This window comes from Neophocaena asiaeorientalis, unplaced genomic scaffold, assembly GCF_003031525.2.
Source record: "Neophocaena asiaeorientalis asiaeorientalis breed wild unplaced genomic scaffold, Neophocaena_asiaeorientalis_V1.1 scaffold105, whole genome shotgun sequence".
NCBI lineage: Eukaryota > Metazoa > Chordata > Mammalia > Artiodactyla > Phocoenidae > Neophocaena > Neophocaena asiaeorientalis.
Genome location: NW_020172162.1, coordinates 484393 through 494701, shown reverse-complemented (window position 1 = coordinate 494701; position 10309 = coordinate 484393). Strand labels below are relative to the sequence as shown.

Genomic DNA, 10309 nt, shown 5'->3' with positions numbered 1-10309 from the left:
CATCCATGCCAGCATTTGATATTGTTCATTTTTTTGATTTTTGCCACTTTAATAGGTATGTAGTGGTATCCAACTGATGTTTTATAATGATTTGCAGTTATCTAATGACATATGATGTTGAACATCTTTTTATATGCTCATTTGCCATCTGTATATCTTCTTTAGTGAGGTATCTGGTTGGATCTTTTGCCTGTTTTGTGATTGGGATATTTTTTAAATTTATTTTAAAAAATTTTAAAATTATTTATTTATTTATTTTTGGCTGCATTGGGTCTTCGTTGCTGCGTGCGGACTTGCTCTAGTTGTGGCGAGCGGGAACTACTCTTCGTTGCAGTGCACGGTCTTATTTGGGTGGCTTCTCTTGTGGAACACGGGCTCTAGGCTTGCGGGCTTCAGTAGTTGTGGCACGTGGGCTCAGTAGTTGTGGCGCACGGGCTTAGCTGCTCCGCGGCATGTGGGATTTTCCTGGACCAGGGCTTGAACCTGTGTCCCCTGCATTGACAGGCGGATTCTTAACCACTGTGCCACCAGGGAAGTCCCTGCGTTGTTTTCTTATTGTTGCATTTTAAGAGTTCTTTGTATACTTTGGATACAAGTCCTTCATCAGATATGTTTTTTAAATATTTTATCTCAGTCTTTGGCTTGTCTTTTTATTTTCTTAACAGTCTCTTTTGCATAACAGAAGGTTTTGATTTTCTTGCGATCCAGCTTACCAATTTTTTCCTTCATAGATTGTGCTTTAGGTGTTCTATATAAAAACTCATCGCCAAACCCGAAGTCACCTAGATTTTCTCCAGTGTTATCTTCTAGAAGTTTTATAGTTATTCTTTTTTTTTTTTTTTTTTGCATGTGGATGTCCATTGTTATACCATTTGTTGCAAAGACTGTCATTTCTCCACTGAATTGCCCTTGTTTCTTTGTCAAAGATTAGTTGACTATATTTGGGTGGGTCTATTTTTGGGGTCTCTATTCTGTTCCATTGATCTGTCAGTTCTTTCACCAATACCACACTGTCCTGGTAATTATTGTAGTTTAACGTATGTCTTGAAGTCAGGTAACGTCAATCCTCAGACTTTATTCGTCTTCAGTATTGTGTTGGTCATGCTGGGTCTTTTGTATTTTCATAGAAGCTTTAGTTTATATTTTTGTCCACACAAAATAACTTGCTAGGATTTTGACTGGGATTGTATTGAATCTATATAGGTCAAGTTGGGAAGAATTGATATCTTAAGAATATTGACTCAAAAAAAAATAAAAAAGAATATTGACTCTTCCTAACCGGGGAAATAAATTTTTTGATATGTAAACATTTCTCTGTAAGCTTTAAAACTTTACATAATAAAATATTTCACAATAGTATTTATGAAGTGTAATGTTAATTTCTCTAACTTTCTAAATGTATATGAAATAAAATTTGACATTTTCCTTATGGCTTGGGGTGATCGTTTTGAGTTTGTGCACCGGTTACTAACACAGTTGTTTCTACTGCTTCATATTCTTTCTCTGTATCAGGTATCTTAGTTATCATTATGGCTAATTGTTTGCATATCTTTGTCACCAGCTGGACTGTGGGCTTCTTCAGGGCCAGGATCATATTGTAGCCATTGCTGTCTCCCAAATCTGGTGGACTGTTTATAAATGTTTGTCAAGTGGATCGTGATTGTCTCTAATATCCATTTCTCTCTCTTTTAACTTTTGCTTCTAGTCTGTTGTATTAAAGAAAAACAGAAAAGTCAACTTCGTTAAGAACTGCCTGCTTAAAAAGAGTCGATAAAGCTCTCAACAAAGTCCTTAGTACAATTTTTGTGGGAGCTGTTGTGGCTTTTGGTGAAGTACAGGCTACTGTGTTGTTGTTTTTTTTTTCTTTTTTTTGGCTGCTCCGCACAGCTTACGGGATCTTAGTTCCACGACCAGGGATCGAACCCTTGGCAGTGAAAGTGCAGAGCTCTAACCGCTGGACCACCAGGGAATTCCTGACTACTGTGTATATTTAAACATATAGAAAATTTGAATTCCCATGTGCTCTCCACCTAAATAATTGTTAACATTTTACCATAATTTATTTCTCTCACCCATTCAGTGTAGTAACACACGCATATATTAACAAATACAAACACATATCCTGTACCATTTGAAAATTTGTAGTAAGTTCAAAAGTTATAAATACTTTAACATGTATCATCTAAGAATAAAGACAATGGAAATACTTTATTATACTTAAGGAAGTTAATAGTAATCATAAACATTATTTAGCAGCCATTCCATATTTAAATTTCTCTAGTTGTTACAAGAATGTCTTTTTATAAGCCAGTCTAGGTTCCCACATTGCAATTGGCTGGTGTGTTTTGTTTTGTGATGTGATATGTTAGGTTGTACTGTGTGGCTTTGGGTAAGTTCTTTTACATCCCTGTGTAGTGTAGGATTATCTATAATATTGTTTTGAGCTCTGAGAGTCTATGAGTCTATAATTATAGGCCATTTTAGGTCGATAGTTTTGCATTTTATTTTTAAGGAACCAAAGAAATAGAAATGTTATGAAGGAATTTGACAGGAACTGATAAGCCACCAAATAGAAGAGCAGTGTATTTAAGTCAGCTTTGAAATACCAACAAAACTCGGGTCAATGTCCATGGAGTTTTTTTTCCAGTTTTATTGAAAAATAATTGACATATGTTACATGGAGCTTTTAAATGATTTCTTCTATGTAGAACTCAGCTGTGTGAAAGTAAAAGTCTATCTATGGAGATTGATGTCTTTAAATACCACTGAGAACCAGGGTAGGAATTGAGGCCATGGACCACTTATTGAAGCTTTTTCCAGCACAATAATCTTCTTAACTATTATGACCCTGCTCAGAAAATAAACATTTTAGACAACTGAATTAATTTCTCATGCCAAATAGTAATAATTTAAAAATATTTTAAAACCTATCATTTTGTAATAATTTTAGACTTTTTGAAAAATTACTAAAAATAAGAACTCTGCATATCCTCCACTCAGATCCCCCAGATGTTTATATCTTCCTTAGCTAAAGTACAATTCTCAAAATTCCTTCAAGCTTTCCTTAAAAAAAAGGGTTTCTTTTTTTGCTTAAGGAATATCTTCATTCACTTTCATATTAGACTATCCACTATTCTTGGACTTTAAAAATCCCGTACCCACTTTACAGACTGGATAAATTCATTCTTTACTACATCCTCACATTTACTTTTAAAATTTCGAACCTCATCTCCAGTATTTTTCCTTATAAGGAGCTAGAGAGCCACTACAAATATGGTAGGGTGGGTTCTGAATAACTTGTCTTTGATTTAAACTTAAGGCTTTATTCCGGAGAACGCCTTTTAGAACAGAAGTATGAAAAAAAATATTAGTAAAGCACTTGTATGACAAAGTTGGCTGCAAAATTCAGAAATGAATGTTGGCATTTTAGCTTCCTCCTAGTTACAATTTTAAAAAATTGTCATTGCCCTGAAGTGCTTAAGAGATTAAGGCCTTTACATTTTTTTTTTTTTTTTTTTTTTAAAGCTAAAGTCCTGAGAATAATTTACGGTCAAACTGCTTATTTTTGTTATTTTTGAGATTAATATGTAATGTTTAAATAGTGCTACATAGTGTTTCCTCCCTCTACCCACAGCTGTACTATACTGTTATATCTTTTATATCAATATATAAGCATTTCATTTTAAAACTATGTTCCAGACTAAATAAGCTTAGCGTCCTCAAGCAAAATATTTAAAATCTAATTGTAATTAACCTTGACTTGTGTTATGACTTATTATTAGCATAGGCCTTTCAGTTGCTTTGGTTGATTTTATGAATTCTGACACTTGTCTTGATAAATGTCACGTAGAGAGACATTTGGAAGCGGTATTGGTGAAAAGATGGCTTAAAATTCAGGAATTTGGGCAGGAAGTTATGTAAATTCAATGTAAATTCATATTTTATTTTTATGTGTACAATTTAATCATTTAAAAATTTAATAGGATATTTCTTACATGAAGTTCACCATTATGTTCATCTTTCTTAGAGGATTAGTGAGATTAAGGGAATAATATTAACTCAAAGCCGAGAAATTAAACTGTGAAAGCCAAAGAGCCAGGCTTTAAGGAGTTGCTGTAATGAAAGTCTATCAAAAAAAAAAAATTGGGATAAGAATTAGAAATCTTCCACATATAACTCAGTTTTTTCGTTTCTTTTTTTTCTTTTTTTTTAATAGAGAAAAGAGTCTTTGGTCAAAACGGATATGTTAGGCTATCAAAAAACATTGTAGTCTCATACTGCTACTTCCATGACCTTAAGAATATTATTAGTGCCCCATGGGTATGGTAACCAGATATCTTTGATAAGATCAGTTTCTTAAACTAGATTGCCAAGGTAAAGTTTAAAACATGAGGAGAAATTGAAATTTATCACCGAAGAAAGCTAAATCTACCTGTGTAAAAATGTTAATACCAATTAAATTATGTTAAGAATGGTGGCTGGGTGGAGGAAGAAAGGGATAACAGAGAGAACTAATCTACATGGACAAGTTTGGATGTGTTTATCTGCTAAGTAACAGAAAACCCTGACTCAAAATGGCTTACACATGAGGAATATTTATTATCTCACATAACACGCAGTCCAAATGTGAATGCTCCAGATTGTTGATTGATTCAATGGTCAATTCAGTTGCTCAACAGAGCAGAAATATAAGTTCTCTGCATCTTTCTGTTCTACCCTCTTGGACCTGTTGACTTAGTTCCCCACATGGTTGCAAGATGGCTGCCACAGCTCCAGGAATGGTCATGAACACAATGACATTGGGCACAGGGGATGTTTATCCCCAACTATCTTTTTTGTTAGTAAGGAGAGAGAGCCTTTCCCAGATTTCCCACACATCATTGTATCCAGAATTATACCTCATGCCCATGTCCAAACTAATCCTTGATAATAAGAACAGGAAACCAGGCAGTGTGGAGTGGGCCCCCCCTCCCTCTTCTGAGCACCAGGATGTACGGAGGAGAGGAGACACCCAAACAACGTAAGCATCTTTTTAGCAAAAGGGGCAGAGAGGACTGGATTTTGGTCTCTTCTACTATGAGTAGCATCATTTTTCCATATCTAATCAAACTTCAATATTTAGTATCAAGGGATTGGGAGGAGCTATCAAATGAATTTACCATATATGGGTCCATGTGTTAATAAACCAATGTGCCAAAACAGACTCAGCTTAAAGACATTGAGGGAAAGAAAGTGGTAACTCAGTCAATGAGTACAAGTTCAGCTGTGCTCTGAGGGCTGAAATACATCAGTGCTGTGACCCACAAAAGAGCAGTTAACCTTCTTCATCTCAAATCTGTTTTAGCTATCTATAGAAGAGAATTTCTATTTTAAGCTGAAGAGACTTCTGCAAAATATCTGGCTGTGGAGTTTATGAAAAGGATTCTGAAAAAAGGATGCATTTTGTGTTATCTTAACAATATGTCATCCTGAGGCTTGTTTGAAGTTGGTAAATAGAAACATGTAGTTCCCAAAGAGATTTTGGTGTATACACCTATACGAGACATGTGGAAATTTTAAACACTTTTGAAATGTAAAAATACAATTTATAGCTTATCAAAGTATACGGTAGATAAGAAATGTGAACTGATTATTCTAATCCTTTACTTTGAAACTGTGTTGCATGGCTTGGTCCATAACTTCCTGCCCTTCCACTTCATATAGCAATAAAACTTTATAAATAATAATAATTAAAAAACCCTCAGAACCCTTTACTTCGTGACCCATGTATGTGTAATGGATTATGTAATTCTGGTTAATTGCTTGTCTATCCCCACAGGACTCTAAGCTCTCCTGATGGTTTCTGAATTTTTATATAGGATGTGGCTTTGGGACTGCAATCTCTTTGAAGGGGAAGAACATATGGAGAGCTTGAAGTTTTGTTTTCCCAGGACTAAAATCATCATGAACAATCAGAAGAATGGTAGTGAGGGTGAGCATGGGGGTGCTGGTTGACATGGTGGGGCCTCAGGCACCCCTCCAGCCACTCCTTGGTTTATGGTGAGCAACTCAGACTATGTCTGTAGTTCACTGTCATCTCCCTAGCACAAAACAATGTGATTCCAAACACTAGTTGAATGACCGAATAAGCAGAATCTATTCCCGTTTGCCAAAAGCAGAAACTAAGTTACTTGTCACATGAAGTAATGGGTGTTGACTTTTTCTTTGTTTTCCTAATTGTAAAGCTTGCAGGAAGTGGAATGACAGATTTTTTTTTTTTTTAACTCTAATGGTCCAGTTGTGTAGACATGTGTATTCCCCCTTTCTGAAATAAATCTTCATGTGATTTTTTTTGTGAAAGGGTACAAAGGAAATAAAATTTAATAGGTATATACACCAAAATTTCTTTTGGAGCTACATGTTTCTACTTACCAACTTCAAACAAGCCTCAGGATAAGACATATTATTAAGATAGCACAAAATGCATCCTTTTTTTCTCAATCCTTTTTATGTCTGAAGATCTCTCTATCTCACCTTTCATTTGACGGGATCCTTGAGTGTTGAATTTTAGTCAATATTCTCTGCTCTCAGAATTTGTGGTCATTGCTTTGCTACCTCCTAGCATTTACTGCAACTGGTATATAAAGTGTTGGTCTTGGAAATTGTCTTCAGTCAAAGGAGCTACCCTGGAATTCAAATAAAGATCTCTTAGAGTTGATATAGTCGACAGAGAAAATGGAGTCTGCAAGTTGCTAGTTCAAAATCATAGGATGAGTACAGGCAGTGGGGTTTAGTGGTTTTAAGCATGAACTTTGAAGTCAGAGAGTCCTGAGTTTAAGCCATAGCTCCCCTTCCTTCTTATTTGATGCGTTACTGTGGAAAATTACTTAACCTCTTAAGTCTTAGTTTCCTTGTGCATGAAATAAAGGGGATAATAGCGTCTATAACATGGTTGTTGTGATGATTCAATCGGAGTGCTCACTAAACCTTTAGCACATAAAATGCCCTCAGTAAAATGTATTTATTATTCATTATTATTGTTAGAATCAGTCATAATGATAACTTATATAAATGTCTTGATGAGAGTTTATGGGGCAGCCCATTTGTACAAGAAGCACATTTAAAAAAAAATTATAAAAAAGCGTAAGAACATTGAAGTGAAAATTCAAATAGCATAAATGTGGATAAAACAAAAATGAAAAGACTTATTTGCCCTACAGCCTAAATTTACTTCCCAGAGGAAGCCACTGAGAAATGTTTAAAAATTAATTTTTCCTTTCGGCCGGAACCGCCATCTTCCAGTAATTCGCCAAAATGACCAACACAAAGGGAAAGAGGAGGGGCACCTGCTACACCTTCTCTAGGCCTTTTAGAAAACATGGAGCTGTTCCTTTGGCCACATGCATGCGAATCTACAAGAAAGGTGATACTGTAGATATCGAGGGAATGGGCACTGTTCAAAAAGGAATGCCCCACAAATGTTACCATGGCAAAACTGAGAGAGTCTACAGTGTTACCCAGCATGCTGTTGGCATCCTTGTAAACAAACAAGGGAAGATTCTTGCCAAGAGAATTAATGTGCGTATCGATCATATTAAGCATTCTAAGAGCCGAGATAGCTTCCTGAAACGGGTGAAGGAAAACGATCAGAAAAAGAAGGAAGCCAAAGAGAAAGGTACGTGGGTTCAGCTGAAGCACCAGCCTGCTCCACCCAGAGAAGCACACTTCATGAGAACCAATGGAAAGGAGCCTGAACTGTTGGAGCCCATTCCCTATGAATTTATGGCATGATGGGTGTAAAGAAAATAAAAGACCTGGACGGTATAAATGTTTCTCTTAATTGAGTAGAAGTGTGTGTTCCCCTCCCCCAAACACATATTTAAAGCGCACACACACACAAAATAAAAAAATTGATTTTTATGTAAAATGTCTCCCAAACACTCATTAAGGTGGTCTATCAACTTTGAACAGTGTCGGTTGACCCCATGCCATAAAAATTGGTGAATGTAGGTCTGTTTTCACATTTTCTTTCTACCTCCGCCACACTAACTTCATTTGGGTTAATTACATTTTAGTTTTTCTATTGATTACTTTTATAAGTTTAGATTATACACCTAAGCCCTATTTCTTTATCTGATTTAGACAAAATCATGCTCCCTGTGATTGACATGAGGAAAGTAGCACTCCTATCCTTTCCAATTCCCCTTCCCATATAACCAACTCCCCACTGTCATCACATATATTACTTTTACATTGTCAAGATATATTTATATTCTGTTTGGTAATATATATTTATATCTTACATTTTGGTCTGTAGGTCGATTCTGAAAATGGAAAATAAATAAAGAGTTTTTATAATATTATGATTGTATAAATATTTTCTTTGCAAAACCAAATAGTGTGATTGGACTTGTGGAGAAGATATAATCTTAATGTCACAAAGCTAGTGTTGTTCATAAAGAATGTTCTAAGCACAAAGCTCAGATGGACTTTTTTTTTTTTAACACTGTCAGTTTTTCAAGATCATGCCACTGTTTATTTAGACCTCATTCTTTTCCATATTTGTTTCTCCTGACACTTTATTTTTCTTTTTTATGCAAGAAAGCATCATATCTTAAGATTGTCCAGCTGCTTAACCGTAATTTTTCTTTAATATAGATTAACCATATTAGGTGCAAGGATACCATATTAGGTTACAAGGGAAATAAACTTTCTCATTTTTTTACGTCTCAAACTATATCTATCTTACCCTCATATTTGATAGGATTCTTGGGTATTGAATTTCAGGTTCAACATTACTTCCTCTGAATTTGAGGCCATTGTTTGGCTGTCTTCTAACATTTAGCGTGACTGATGATAAATCTGATGCCATTCTGTTTCTCATTCCTGTGTATGAAACTTTTGTTGCTTTGTTTCATCCTCAGGAAGGGCTTTTGGAACCTTCTCTTTATCCTTGGGATTATTGAATTTCACAAGGATTTGTTCATGTGTTCTGCTTGGCTTTCACTGGGACTCCCATATGAAGACTCATGTCTGTCTTCAGCTCTGGGAGATTTTTTTCAACCATATATTTCATTATTTTATCTCTATTTCTTTTTTCTTTCTGGAACTTTTATGAGATAAATATGTGTTCTTGAGGATTTATCCTCTATGTATCAACTTTTCTTTCATATTTTCTCTTCTCTTTTGATTGTATGATGTGTGTGATCTTTTTATATTTCTCAGTCATATTTTTAGTTTCCAAGAACAATTTGGTTTCTATTGCCTTTCTTTTTTGGAGGGAGAAGGTTATAATATCATCTCAAATATCTCTGGGAGTACTAAGTAGCTTTCTTTTGTATCAGGTCAGTTGTTTTCTTTGTTTTCTTTGCTCGTCTTGGTCCTTCTCTTTTGGATTCTTGCTGTTCCTCAGATACCGTTAATGCTTGCTTGTCTACTCAGATTCGTGAATAAAGAACAAAGTTCATTGATAAAGGTAGCTGCTGTGGGTTTTCTTTGTGTCATTGTGGTGAGGCACTGATTTTTAAAAGATCTTTCTTGATTGAAAAATTAATGCATACCAAGACTAAAAATTAACAAAAAAGAAGGTATACACCGAAAATCATCAACCTCTCAGAAACCCTCCCAACTGTTAACCACGGTTACTAGTTTCCTTAGTCTCCTTCTATATAGAAAGTATATACAGGAATGTTTATATTTACATATTCTCTATTTTCACAAAAAATGGTAGTAAGCTATACATGTTCTTCACTTTGCTTTAAAAAAACTATTTTGCAGAGTATTTTGCATATGGATATATTACTTTTCATGGCTACAGAGTTTTACATTGAATAGAAGTGCTGGAATTTATTGAACCATTCTCCTATTGATGGAAAGGAAGTTAGATTCCATCTAATCTTTTGTACTACAAATGTTACTGCACCAAATATCCTTGTATAGACTTGTTTGGGCTTATTTGTAAATATTTTTTATATATTTTTTTGCAGTACACGGGCCTCTCACTGCTGTGGCCTCTCCCGTTGCGGAGCACAGGCTCCGGACGTGCAGGCTCAGCGGCCATGGCTCACGGGCCCAGCCGCTCCGCGGCATATGGGATCTTCCCGGACCGGGGCACAAACCCGTGTCCCCTGCATCGGCAGGTGGACTCTCAACCACTGCGCCACCAGGGAAGCCCTGTAAATATTTTTAAAGGAGTTATTTCTGGGTTACAGAGTATGTGTATTTGAAGCATGGATTAAAAATTTTTTTGTTTAATTATTTAATTTCTTATATAGGTTATAGGTGTTCAACTGGACAAAAATCCAAAGGTACTAAAGGATATAGTAAAAAT

General features: G+C 35.4%; 1 pseudogene; it reads left to right on the top strand.

Moving 5' to 3' along the window:
• The first annotated feature begins 7290 nt into the window (after positions 1–7290).
• On the top strand, positions 7291–7770 carry LOC112406793 (60S ribosomal protein L21 pseudogene; annotated as a pseudogene).
• The last annotated feature ends 2539 nt before the right edge of the window (positions 7771–10309 follow it).